The sequence below is a fragment of the Mus caroli genome, unplaced genomic scaffold (assembly GCF_978045245.1).
Source record: "Mus caroli unplaced genomic scaffold, Mus_caroli_1 scaffold_8, whole genome shotgun sequence".
Lineage (NCBI taxonomy): Eukaryota > Metazoa > Chordata > Mammalia > Rodentia > Muridae > Mus > Mus caroli.
Window position 1 is genome coordinate 27,292,736 of NW_028227263.1, and position 10,517 is coordinate 27,303,252.

The 10,517-nt window shown below is 49.0% G+C and overlaps 1 protein-coding gene across 1 annotated transcript in view; it reads right to left on the reverse strand.

Moving 5' to 3' along the window:
- Nucleotides 1-5,251, reverse strand: part of Tmc5 (transmembrane channel like 5) — a 78,391-nt gene extending 73,140 nt beyond the window's left edge. Inside the window, exons 1-2 of the mRNA XM_021166418.2 lie at nt 5,121-5,251; nt 1,779-1,902 (exon numbers count right to left, since the gene is read on the reverse strand). The gene's annotated coding sequence lies outside the window, so the exon portion shown is untranslated. The remainder of the gene's footprint in view (nt 1-1,778; nt 1,903-5,120) is intronic.
- Between the last annotated feature and the right edge of the window lie 5,266 nt (nt 5,252-10,517).

The window sequence follows — 10,517 nt, forward strand, 5'->3', positions numbered from 1 at the left end:
CAGATAGCCTCATCACCTCATTCCGGGAAATCATGACACAAATATTCAACAGGTGATTCACTGGATATTGATGGCGTTTATACCTTAACATAACGCTGGTGGGGGATTTTCCTGATAGCCCGTCTCCCACCATGAGTACATGTACATTCGGAGAAGAGGCTCAGGAGAACTTTGGGTGTTCTGAGCTATCACTTCCCACTGTATTCCTTTGAGACAGAGGCTTTTACTAAACCTGGTGCTAGGCTGGTGGCCAGAAGTTCTGTCTTTGTCCCTGGTGGTGCTGTAGATATTGGAGTCCACAACTGTGCCTGGCTTTCACATGGATGCTGGACTCTCTATGCTTGCATGGTGCTATTATCCACTGAGCCATCTCTCTCTCTCTCTCTCTCTCTCTCTCTCTCTCTCTCTCTCTCTCCTCTCTCCTCTCTCCTCTCCCCTCTCCCCTCTCTCCATCTTCCTTCTGTTTTTGTTTTCTTCTCTGATTTTGGAAACAAATTTTTGATCTGGAGCCTCAAAATTGAAATCCTCCTGCTTCAGTCTCCCGTGTGCTGGAATCACAGGTGTGCACTTCCTGCTAGGCTCAAATCCTCTCCTTGGTATCCATCCCCAATGGGCACTTCTCCTCCCTCCAGTTCAGAGAGAATCTCCTTTGATGAGGGTAATGCTGACATTCATAAATAAAGATGGAACCATGTACTGAAGGCTTGTCTGTGTGTCTACACTAAACCAAGCTATTTCATCTCAGCCATCAAACCTTCAAACCTCTGGGGAGGTCTGCCTGGCCCATCTTATGATGATGATATTGAAGTCAAACAGGTTGTATAATTTGCTCAAGGTTGCACAGAAGCAGAGTGGGATGTGACCCCAGGGCCTCTACCCAAAGACTTTAAACTTTGGTTGCTATCATCAACAACATCATCAATGATAGCAGAGGAAGATGATCAAGAGAGCGTAAGGAGGTTGCAGGGATCAAGGTGACAATATATCATGTATTCTTATCAGCTCTGATATTTTCCTGCAGATGTGTGAGCTCATAGCATCTTACCCATTTCTACAGATGGGGAAACCAAGGTCAGAAAGAAACAGTAATTTAGCAAAACACAGTGAGGAGCAGAAAAGCCTGGATTCTCACTAGGTAGGAGGCAGCTGAAGCACAGGTGGTCCTAACGGGAGTGCTCTGGATTTCCAGATCATAATTCTTTTGGCTAACATATGTTCATGGTGTACGTTTTCTGCATCCATACCCAGGAATAAGCCACAGGGCAGCCCAGTGTGGTGCTTCTTCCCGGACACATTCCCAAGCATCCCCTTTATGTTAGTGACCTCCTTTGCTGACCCTAACTCAGCCTCCCTCGGTCCGCAGGAACATCCCAGTAATTTCCCTCTGTACTCTGTGACCAGAGGTGGGGTGAGACTATTGTGAGGCTTGGGCTTTTATAGCCAGAGAGACCTGTTTTCCAGGAAGAAAGCTCAACTGCAGAGATGCTAAACCCTGGGGCACTGCCTCTGGGAAGAAGACTGCTTAGGCAGACATAAAGAAAAAGGAAGCAGACACCTCCTTTTTAAAAATAACTCGTTAAGTCTCATCTCTTTCAGCCCTTGTACGAGATCCCTGTGCACACCGCATGCTGGCCTAGTGTCTACCTTATTCTGTTGGGCAGCCTGCCACGCAGCTGGTGGCAGGGAAAGGGGAACTGTTGACCCAGCTTGGGAAAGTTTTACAAATGCCCCCTCATTAGCACCTGTCCCCTCCCTGCCAATGAAAAGCCAAGTCTTACCTTTAGCACAGATCTGTCTGCTTTGTATTCCAGCGCCTGGGTTGAGTGCTGTGGTTTACCAAGGCCCTCGCTGGGGCTCAACTCTTCTTTCCTTCCTGGGCCCGAGCTCCTCCTCCGATGTCCTCTTGGCATCAAGACAATAAAGAGAGCAAAGTCCTTTTCAGCTCAGTGTTTTATTTCTACGACACTATAAGGAAGTAAGTTGGGCTTTGAACTGTGGGTCCCTTGGTAACATAGTACTGGTAGACCCTGGTCTCACAGATGCTCCCAACTCTGGGACAGTGTGTTCTGCAGCCAGCACCCCTGAGGCAGCATCTGAAGGTAGCCTTAGCTCACAATTATGATCCCAGGTGGCCCGTGCCTTGGAAGCAGTGTGGATGTGGCTGACAGCTCAAGGCAGGCAGTTCAAAATTCAAATCCTGACTCTTGTTCTTCATCCTCTTCTAGTTTCAGTTTTACCCTCCTTATCTGAGAAATGGAAGCAAAATCCTCCACCTCTTCAGCGGAGGCAACACTGGAGATAAATGGGACGTTTGTGGCTCACGTCCTTTCTAGTCACCCAAGACTCAACCTAGAGAAATCACAGCCGAGCAGATACACTCTACCTTCCCTCAGTGAGGCCTCTAAGAAGGAAACATTCCAAAGGAAGGAAAGAGATGGGGGCAGTGGCACAAGTCTGAACTCCTAGCTATTGAGAGACCGAGGCAGGAGGATGTCAAGAATGGAGTCAGCTCAGAAAACATAGTGAGAAAGACCCTGTCTCTTAAACAAGGAAGGAGAAAGAGAGGAAGGGAGAGAGGGAGGGAGGGGGGAGTGGGAGGGGGGAGTGGGAGGGGGGGATGGGACTTATACTTCTTGTTCTTAGCTTGCAATATTGACACCCACATCAAAAACGCTAAGTAGGGCTAGGAATGTCCTCAACAGGCAGAGGGCTACCTAGCATACGCAAAGCTCTGTGAGTCATCTCGCGACAGATAAACCAGACAGTGGGCAGCCAGTGAGTCCTGTGACTTCAGCCCTCAGGAGGTAGAGGCAAGAGAATCTGGAGTTTGAGGGCATCCTCAGTTACACATGAGTTTAAGGCCAAACTATGACAAGAGTCCCTGTCTCAAAAACAAAAGGTAAAACCACAATTAACTAATGTAATTAAAAATAAATGTATTGGGCTGGGGAGGTGCCTCAGTGTTTAAGACCACTTGTTATTGCAGAGAGTGGGATTTGGTAAGCAGACCTGGCCCCCAGGTTCTTCCCGCACCTCTCAGTCCCTACCTGGCATGCCCTGTCCCTAACCCTGAACTTAGCAGCCCAGGGACTGGGCAACCCTCCACCGAGGCTCTTCCCTATATAATCCAGACATTTTGGTCCCTCTGCCTCTCCCTGCACCTCCCCGTCACCCTCCTTCATTCCCTCCCCCCTTCCTTCTCTTTTGTTTTCCTCTTCTCTCTCTGCTAAAGAGCTCTGTCTTCCTCCCATACCCACCCCTTTTCCCCATTGTAACTTCCCTGGCCTCCATCCTTGGGGCCCAGCTTCCCAATAAACCTGACTTTAATATACTCTGATCTGGCTTGAGTTGGCTCATTTCACTGGTAGATGAGAAATCACCTATCAACACCCACTTTAGGTAACTAACTGCCTGTAACTTGGCTCCTGGGGATCCAGTGCCCTTCAGGGGTCCTGCACTAATGTGTACAAACCACACACATGCTCATAATTAAAAATAAAAATAAAATCTTGGGGTGCACCACCAGCACTCAAGAGGCAGAGGAAGGCAGAGCTATGAGTTGAAGTCCAGCCTGGTCTACATAGCAAAGGCAGGCCAGCCAGGGCTACAAGAATGGAGTCAGCCCATAGACAGGGATACTCTGTCAAAAAAAAAAAAAAACCCAACAAAACAAAACAAACAAACAAACAAAGAAAAAACAAAAACAAACCAAAACCAACAACAAACAAAAACTTAAGAACAAGTGAGTAAAATTTACATTTTAAATGCAAAATGGTGATTTTTTTTTTTCCCTAAAGGAGAGATGGGACTTTTCTTCCTCACAAATTGAGGAAAGGCCTTAAAATATGAGAGGAAGTAGAAGATGGTCCCCTAGAGGATGGCTTGGTTTGGGACAGAGATAAGTCCCCAGCTGCCAGCAACTGAGGAATGCAGGGGTCACAGAGAGAGTGGGGAGGAACCACAAGGCAAAAGGTCCTTTTGAAAGATGAAATTTCAAGACCTGAAAGTCATATAAAGTACTCAGAAATTGCTGGTTGTTTGTGAGTCTAGAGGCTGCCTGGGGCTGAGAAAAAAGAAAAACAAACCTGGGTATGCCCCGTAGTTAAAACATTCCTGGGAACATCTTGACCATAAGATAAAGATGAATGTGAAGACATAACAGGGCTATCTTGTCTGGGTCAACACCACCTGGCCAGAACCTCCCCTCTGTCTACTGCCCCTTGACGCTGGTAAAGTCATACATCAACTGGTTGCTATGTGAACAAAGATAAGCCCCCAGCCCACAGGAACAAAGTCCTGATGCCCTTTTGCTAACATGTAATCTTTCTGTTAATGTTTGAATAAGCCAATAGTGTGTCTAGTGTGTCACTATGCTGAATTCCACACCCCTAAGCCCCTCACCCCATAAAAACCCCTAGCTTTCGAGCCTCGTGGCCCACATCCGTTATCTCCTGTGTGGGATACAAGTCAGGCCGGAGCTCTGTAATTAAACGTCCTCATGCATTTACATCAAGATGATGGTCTTTCGTGATTTTTTGGGTGCACGCCGAGTCGGGAATTGGGTGGGGGTTTCCCCACTAGGTTCTAACACTTTCTCAGTTGTCAGGCACCGTTTCCTGATTTCTGCAGTATTAGAGTTTCATCATTTTGTTATCTTAGGGTGCTTAGCAGTAGCGTCCCAGAACTCTCCCTGTTTCACACAAGAGAACCCCAAGTATAGGAGACACACAAGTCCCACCCAGTCTCTCTCTTCTGGAAACCATCCCATGTAGCCGGGGACTCTGCCCTAGACATTGTGAGATGGTTCTTGCGTTGGCCGCAGACCTGGCGGTAAGCAGTCGCGGTGGAAGACAGGCAGGAAGGGAGACGTTTTTTATTATTGGCTTAGACACGTTCGGGGTTTTGGGCCTGTGGCTATGGGACTTTCTTAAGAAAGGAAATTGATCTTGAAGTTATTCTCATGCAAATTGCAGTTTAGACAATCCTACCCCGTTTTTTGTTACCACAGAAGGCCAGCGCTGGGGTTGGGGTGCAGAGGCTGTCGGGGCCCTTAGCTCCTAGATCCGCCCGCGCCCCCTCCCGCTCCCCCCTGCTTCCCGCCCCACTTTCACCCAATCCACCTGCGTAGCTCCTGCTTCCGTGCCACAGCCGCTACCCTCTGTGCAGGGCAACCGTCTCACCCGGGCGCAGCGCCTCTCTCACACTCACAGTGTGCTCTGGGTAGGACCTAGGATTGTGCGCAGGCTGCCGCGTGTCGTCCTGGTATCCAGGGGCCGGCTACAGTATTCTTAGCAACCAGCAGGTCCCTGCAGACGGTGGCTATGGACAACTACTGCTCGTTCCGGTGTACACACACTACTGTCTCCCATGAAAGCCCCACCCCTCCGCTCAGCAGATGTCAGGGCCATGGAGTCCCCAGGGGATGCCGAAGGCATTGGGGCTGGAGCGACTAGCTCCAAAAGCCTTGCTGGCCACACCGTGGGATCCTAAAGAAATGCAAAGAGTCACATGGAAATTCGGATCACCAGAATCAGACACCACAGTGAAGTGAGCACCCTGCCACTCACCACTAGAGCGACACTGTCCATCCAATAACAAACCAAGTGGTCAGGGTGGTGACCCAGCCTGTCATCCCAGATCTTTCCAAGACAGTCCCGGTGACTTAGTGAAATCCTGCCTTTCAATAGGAAGGAAAACATCAGCCAGACTGTTGGCTCAGGCTTGTAATCTGCACTTAGGAGACTGAGGCAGGAGGATTGCTGAAAGTTAAAAGCAGTCAGAGCTACAGAGGGGGAATTTCATAACAAAATAGAGAGGTGTTTTTTTAAATTACATTTTATTTATTGGGGGTCCATGGGAGCATGTATGGAGATCCAAGAACAACATGTAGGGGTCCATTCTTGTTTTCCGTCACGCTGTCAAGCACAGCAGCAAGCACCTTTACCTTCTAAGCTCTCACATGGGGCCCATGATGTTAGCTTTTCAAGACAGAGTCTCAAGTAGCCGGACCGGACTTGAGCTCCTGATGTGCCAGGACTATAGGCATACTTCACACCCAGCCTGTCTTGAACGAGAGATTCTGACACTGGGCAAGATGAGTCTGGTACAACAGCTTAAATGCTCCGAGTTGTACTCGCACAGGAAACAACACAGATAGAAGCTTTGGGGCGCTGAGGGGGTGCTGAGGTGGCGTTCCCCAGATGAGGATGTTCCGGAGACAAGCCACATAGCGCCGTGGCTCTTCTCCGTTGAACTGCATCTGAAGGATGAGGATGATAAGTTGCAAGCCATTTGCTTTCCGGTACTGTTAAGAAATGTGTGTGTGTGTGTGTCTGTGTCAGCTGTCGTTCTGACTATTGCATGGTGCTTCAGGCACTGCAGGGTCCTTCCCTAAGGAAGCACTATACCAGCAAACAGACTCTGTTGCCTGCTTATCTCAGAGGATATTATCACCTAGTTCTGAGACCAAGAAGATCACGATATGGTTATAGACATAGTTCTTTAACATACACGCAAGACCGCTCAGCTGGATAAAGGTGTTTGAATCCACGCTTGCCTGACTCCTACCCACATGGTATAAAGGTGGGAATTTCCTACCTACTAAAAATAGTTGTCTGACTTACACACACACACACACACACACACACACACACAGAGAGAGAGAGAGAGAGAGAAATACGTTTTAAAATGTAAGCACATTTGTGTTCATTGAGGCATTTTTTAAACGCCCACATGGCAAGGCAAGGCAAGGCATGGTAGCTCATGCCTTTAATCCCAGCACTGAAGTGGGGGCAGGTGGACCTGTGAGTTTTAGGACAGCTTGTTCTACAAAAGGAGTTCCAGGCCAGTTGGGACCACATAGTGAAACACTTTTTAAAACTAATAAACAAACAAACAAAAACGGAATAAATGCCCCACCCAAATCTCTGCCCAAATATCCTCAGCTAGCCTGAAAAAGACCATAAAGCACTACTTGAAAGGTTCGAGGCCAGCCTGGTCTACAAAGTGAGTTCCAGGACAGCCAGGGCTACACAGAGAAACCCTGTCTCAAAAACAAAAACAAAACAAACCAAAAAAAAAAAAAAGAAAAGAAAAGAAAGGTGGTGACTCTGGGACACTAAGGGATTTGACTTGGTGTTTTTTTCAGAAGCTGTGACCGGTTCATAGCAGCCAGAGATCAGGTTCCCAGAGACCTAGCAGAACCCTGGCCACCTTCGGGAACACTCATTATAACCAAGATTTAGTCTGCCCTCTCCTGGGAAGATGGTGTTTACCTCTGCAGAGTCGCGTGCCATCAATACAAACTTGGCAAAGTTCCCCAGGTGGCCTGACCGGTTCCCATGCCTGCTCTCTGGCTCCCTCTTGTGGCTACTTGCCTCTAGTGTGAGGCAGAAAAGGGAGGTTTCGTCAAGGAAAGGAGACTAGGAAAGGATCTAGCCCAGTCTACGAAAGGGACTCACTGGTCAAAGAAGCTCAGATTAGGTGCCCACCTGGCACGTGATATCATGCACTCAATCATGTGACAGGAGAACAGAGTGCTTGAGCTTTGGTCTCCCAGTCCGGTCCAGAAAACATAGTCATAACGTGTCTTAAGTTTAAAGACATGCAAATCTAGACACGGGGAGGTAATTCGGACAGGGACAAAGGAAACTTATGTAACATTGCCTTGCCCATCAGTAAACTACGGAGCCAGTGCTATGGTCTGGGTCTGCTTGACCTCAGGGCCACACGACCTACATTGCTTCTGTGCCATGCTGGCTGGCATGACTGGGTCCATCAGAGAATCGTAAGAATCCCACACACAGACTCCAAGACGAACCTGAAAGCACCAGACAGCCCCGTTTATTTAATGCTAGCACAGCATGCCTTTAATTAAGACAAGTGTCTCTAAATCAGTGGGGCTCAGTGAGTTAGAGCACTTGCTGCAATCATGGGGACATGAGTTCAAATCCCCAGCACTAAGCCAGAGGTGACTGCACTCACACTGTAACCCCATTCTGGGGTGAGGGTTGTGGGGCATGGGCTAGAAAGAGGAAAACACTTGGGGTTTACTGGTGGCCGGCTGAGTTCAAGGTTCAGCGAGAGACATTTGTCTTCCTTCTACCTGTGGGAAGCTGAGTCTGGTGCTCACAGCTGCATTCCCGAGCTGGCCTGGGGACTCCCCAGGCTACTTCTGGCCGTCTTCTCGAGGTAGGAGCCGAGATTACAGACTGAGCCCAATTTTACGTGGATGCTGAGGGTCCAACCTCGAATGCTCAGGCTTCTGCAGCAAGTGCGTCACCCACTGTGCCATCCCTCCCCAGTCGACTCCCTATGGCAGCTCTCTCAGCTTTGGGTGCTGGGAAATCCCAAGGACCTTCCTGCTCGCACTAATAGCCAGCACCAACAGAGGAAAGCAGAGGAGGTCGGCTGTGAACCATCAGTTCCACGTTACTCTACTTTAGTCCAGTTGACCCCACCTCCTCCCTTTCTTCTGCCAATCCCGACTCTTGTTGTTTCCTTGCCCGCCCGCCCCTCCCGCCCCCAGGGTTGGGGGTGGAACTCAGGACCTCCTGTTTACTATGCAAGAGCTTTACAGAGCTTCCCACCTCACCCCTGCCCCGCCCCCACTCCAGCTACTGATACCTTTGAAGCACCCAGGCAATTTGCTTCACAGGAATGTTCCAGAAGCTGTATTTGTTCCTCTTCACTGAACAGATATCCCTACCCAGCTGGAGACTGTGTGAACTATATATTTTTTTCTCTATAAAGCACCCAATTTGGGAGGTGGGGTGGTCTTCTGTTAACAGCAACTGGTGGCGGAATAGGGCTGGAGGGGAGATTAGCATATGAAAGAAGCCAGTTGGCCGAAGGCCTGGGAACTCCTCCCTCACCAGGGCTACGAGGAACAAACCAAGCTCACCCAAGGCGCTCTCCCGAGAGGAGAGGCCTTAAAAGACTCATCACACTCCCAGGTGGGGTCCATCAGCACCTCTACTTTTTTCTCACCCTGGTCCAATTCTTTGTTCTGGGACTTACAAACCTAGAAAGCGCAGCGGGTCCTCTCTAGACTTAGATCTACATATAACTCTGAGCTCAGTGCCCTGCCTCTGCCTCTTATATCTGAGCTGAACAGAGATGACTAAGATTCTTTGTGTAGCCTAACTGTAAGGCTCCTGACCAACTCCTAAGCCTGCCTGTATACTCCCCTGTGAACCCTAGTGTTGCCAGAGAGCCTTGCACAGTCACTTAGGAAGAAGGAGCCCTAATACCTGCTGCCCCTCACTGTCTGAGTAGGGCCTCCTTCCTAGATGGTATCTGTCACCTGATCTATCTGCAGTGACAGTTTCATCAGCTCAGCCTAGACAGAAACCTCCTTAATTCCCTGTGGTGACTAGTCGCCACAGTGGTCCTGATTGGAGTTCGAATCACCTCATGATTAATTTGAGACATTCCATCCTGCTGTGTGTGTGACAGATTGCCCACAGTTAGATACTGCAAGTTCTGACCTTGGATCTTGATGAATTCTCATCTAGATGGCACCCCTGGGAGGAAGCAGGGGGTGGACACGAGATGCTCTGCCCTCACCCCTTTCTTGCTACCATCCCTCTCTCTGCTTCTTGGCCAGCGTGATAGAAGTTGGACCAATGCCTCTGAAATCTCGAATAAACTAAGTCCTCCCTCTTCCTGCTCTGCTGAGAGCAACTTAACTAAGACAGCTCTAATATTCTCTCCTGGTAATTTCCTATCAGCAGCCTCCAGCCTGCTCCTTGGTTATAGCTCCCAGATACCCAGGTCACAATAGGAGTCAAACCCACACCTCTCCCTGTCTGCACAATCCAGGTCCAGCTAATGCTTTTTTTAAACAGAGGAACAGATACCACTGATACAGGAAGAGAGTCAGGTTTGGTCATGCAGACCCATGATCCCTGAACTCTGGTGGCTTAAAGCAGGAACATTTTCAGTTTAAAGCCTGCCTGGGTTACCTAGCAAGCTCTTATCTAAAAGAGGAAAGAGAGAAAGGGGAGAAAATAGATGAGAAAGCAGAAGCACAGAGAGGCTTAGTAACAAGCCTTGGATCGCACAGCCAGTGAGTGAAGAACCATTTGCTGATCCAAGGCTGTCTCATTTCTCTCTTTCTCTCTCTCTCTCTCTCTCTCTCTCTCTCTCTCTCTCTCTCTCTGGAAATGACAGCTTACCATGAGAAAGTTGGAATGATGACATACCAGAACAGCATGGTCCTCCCAAAAGGAGCTCTTGGAGCTCAACAGCCTCATAGCAAATACCCACGAGGGCAGCTGCTGAGTGTGTGTGCTGGTGTCCTGCTGTCTGTCTGCAACAATAGCCAAAGGGAGCTTTCCCTTCCCCCACTCACAGCATTCTGGGCAGCAGCTTATAGGCCATGAGCCGCCTCAGAGAAACTTTGGCTCTCATCAGGATTCATCTCCTGCCTCGGAGATTTCAGCCAAGTCCTCCCTAGAGACAGAGAGTAGTCAGAACTCAGAGCAGGACAGTGTAACAGGGCTGATGGTAATGGG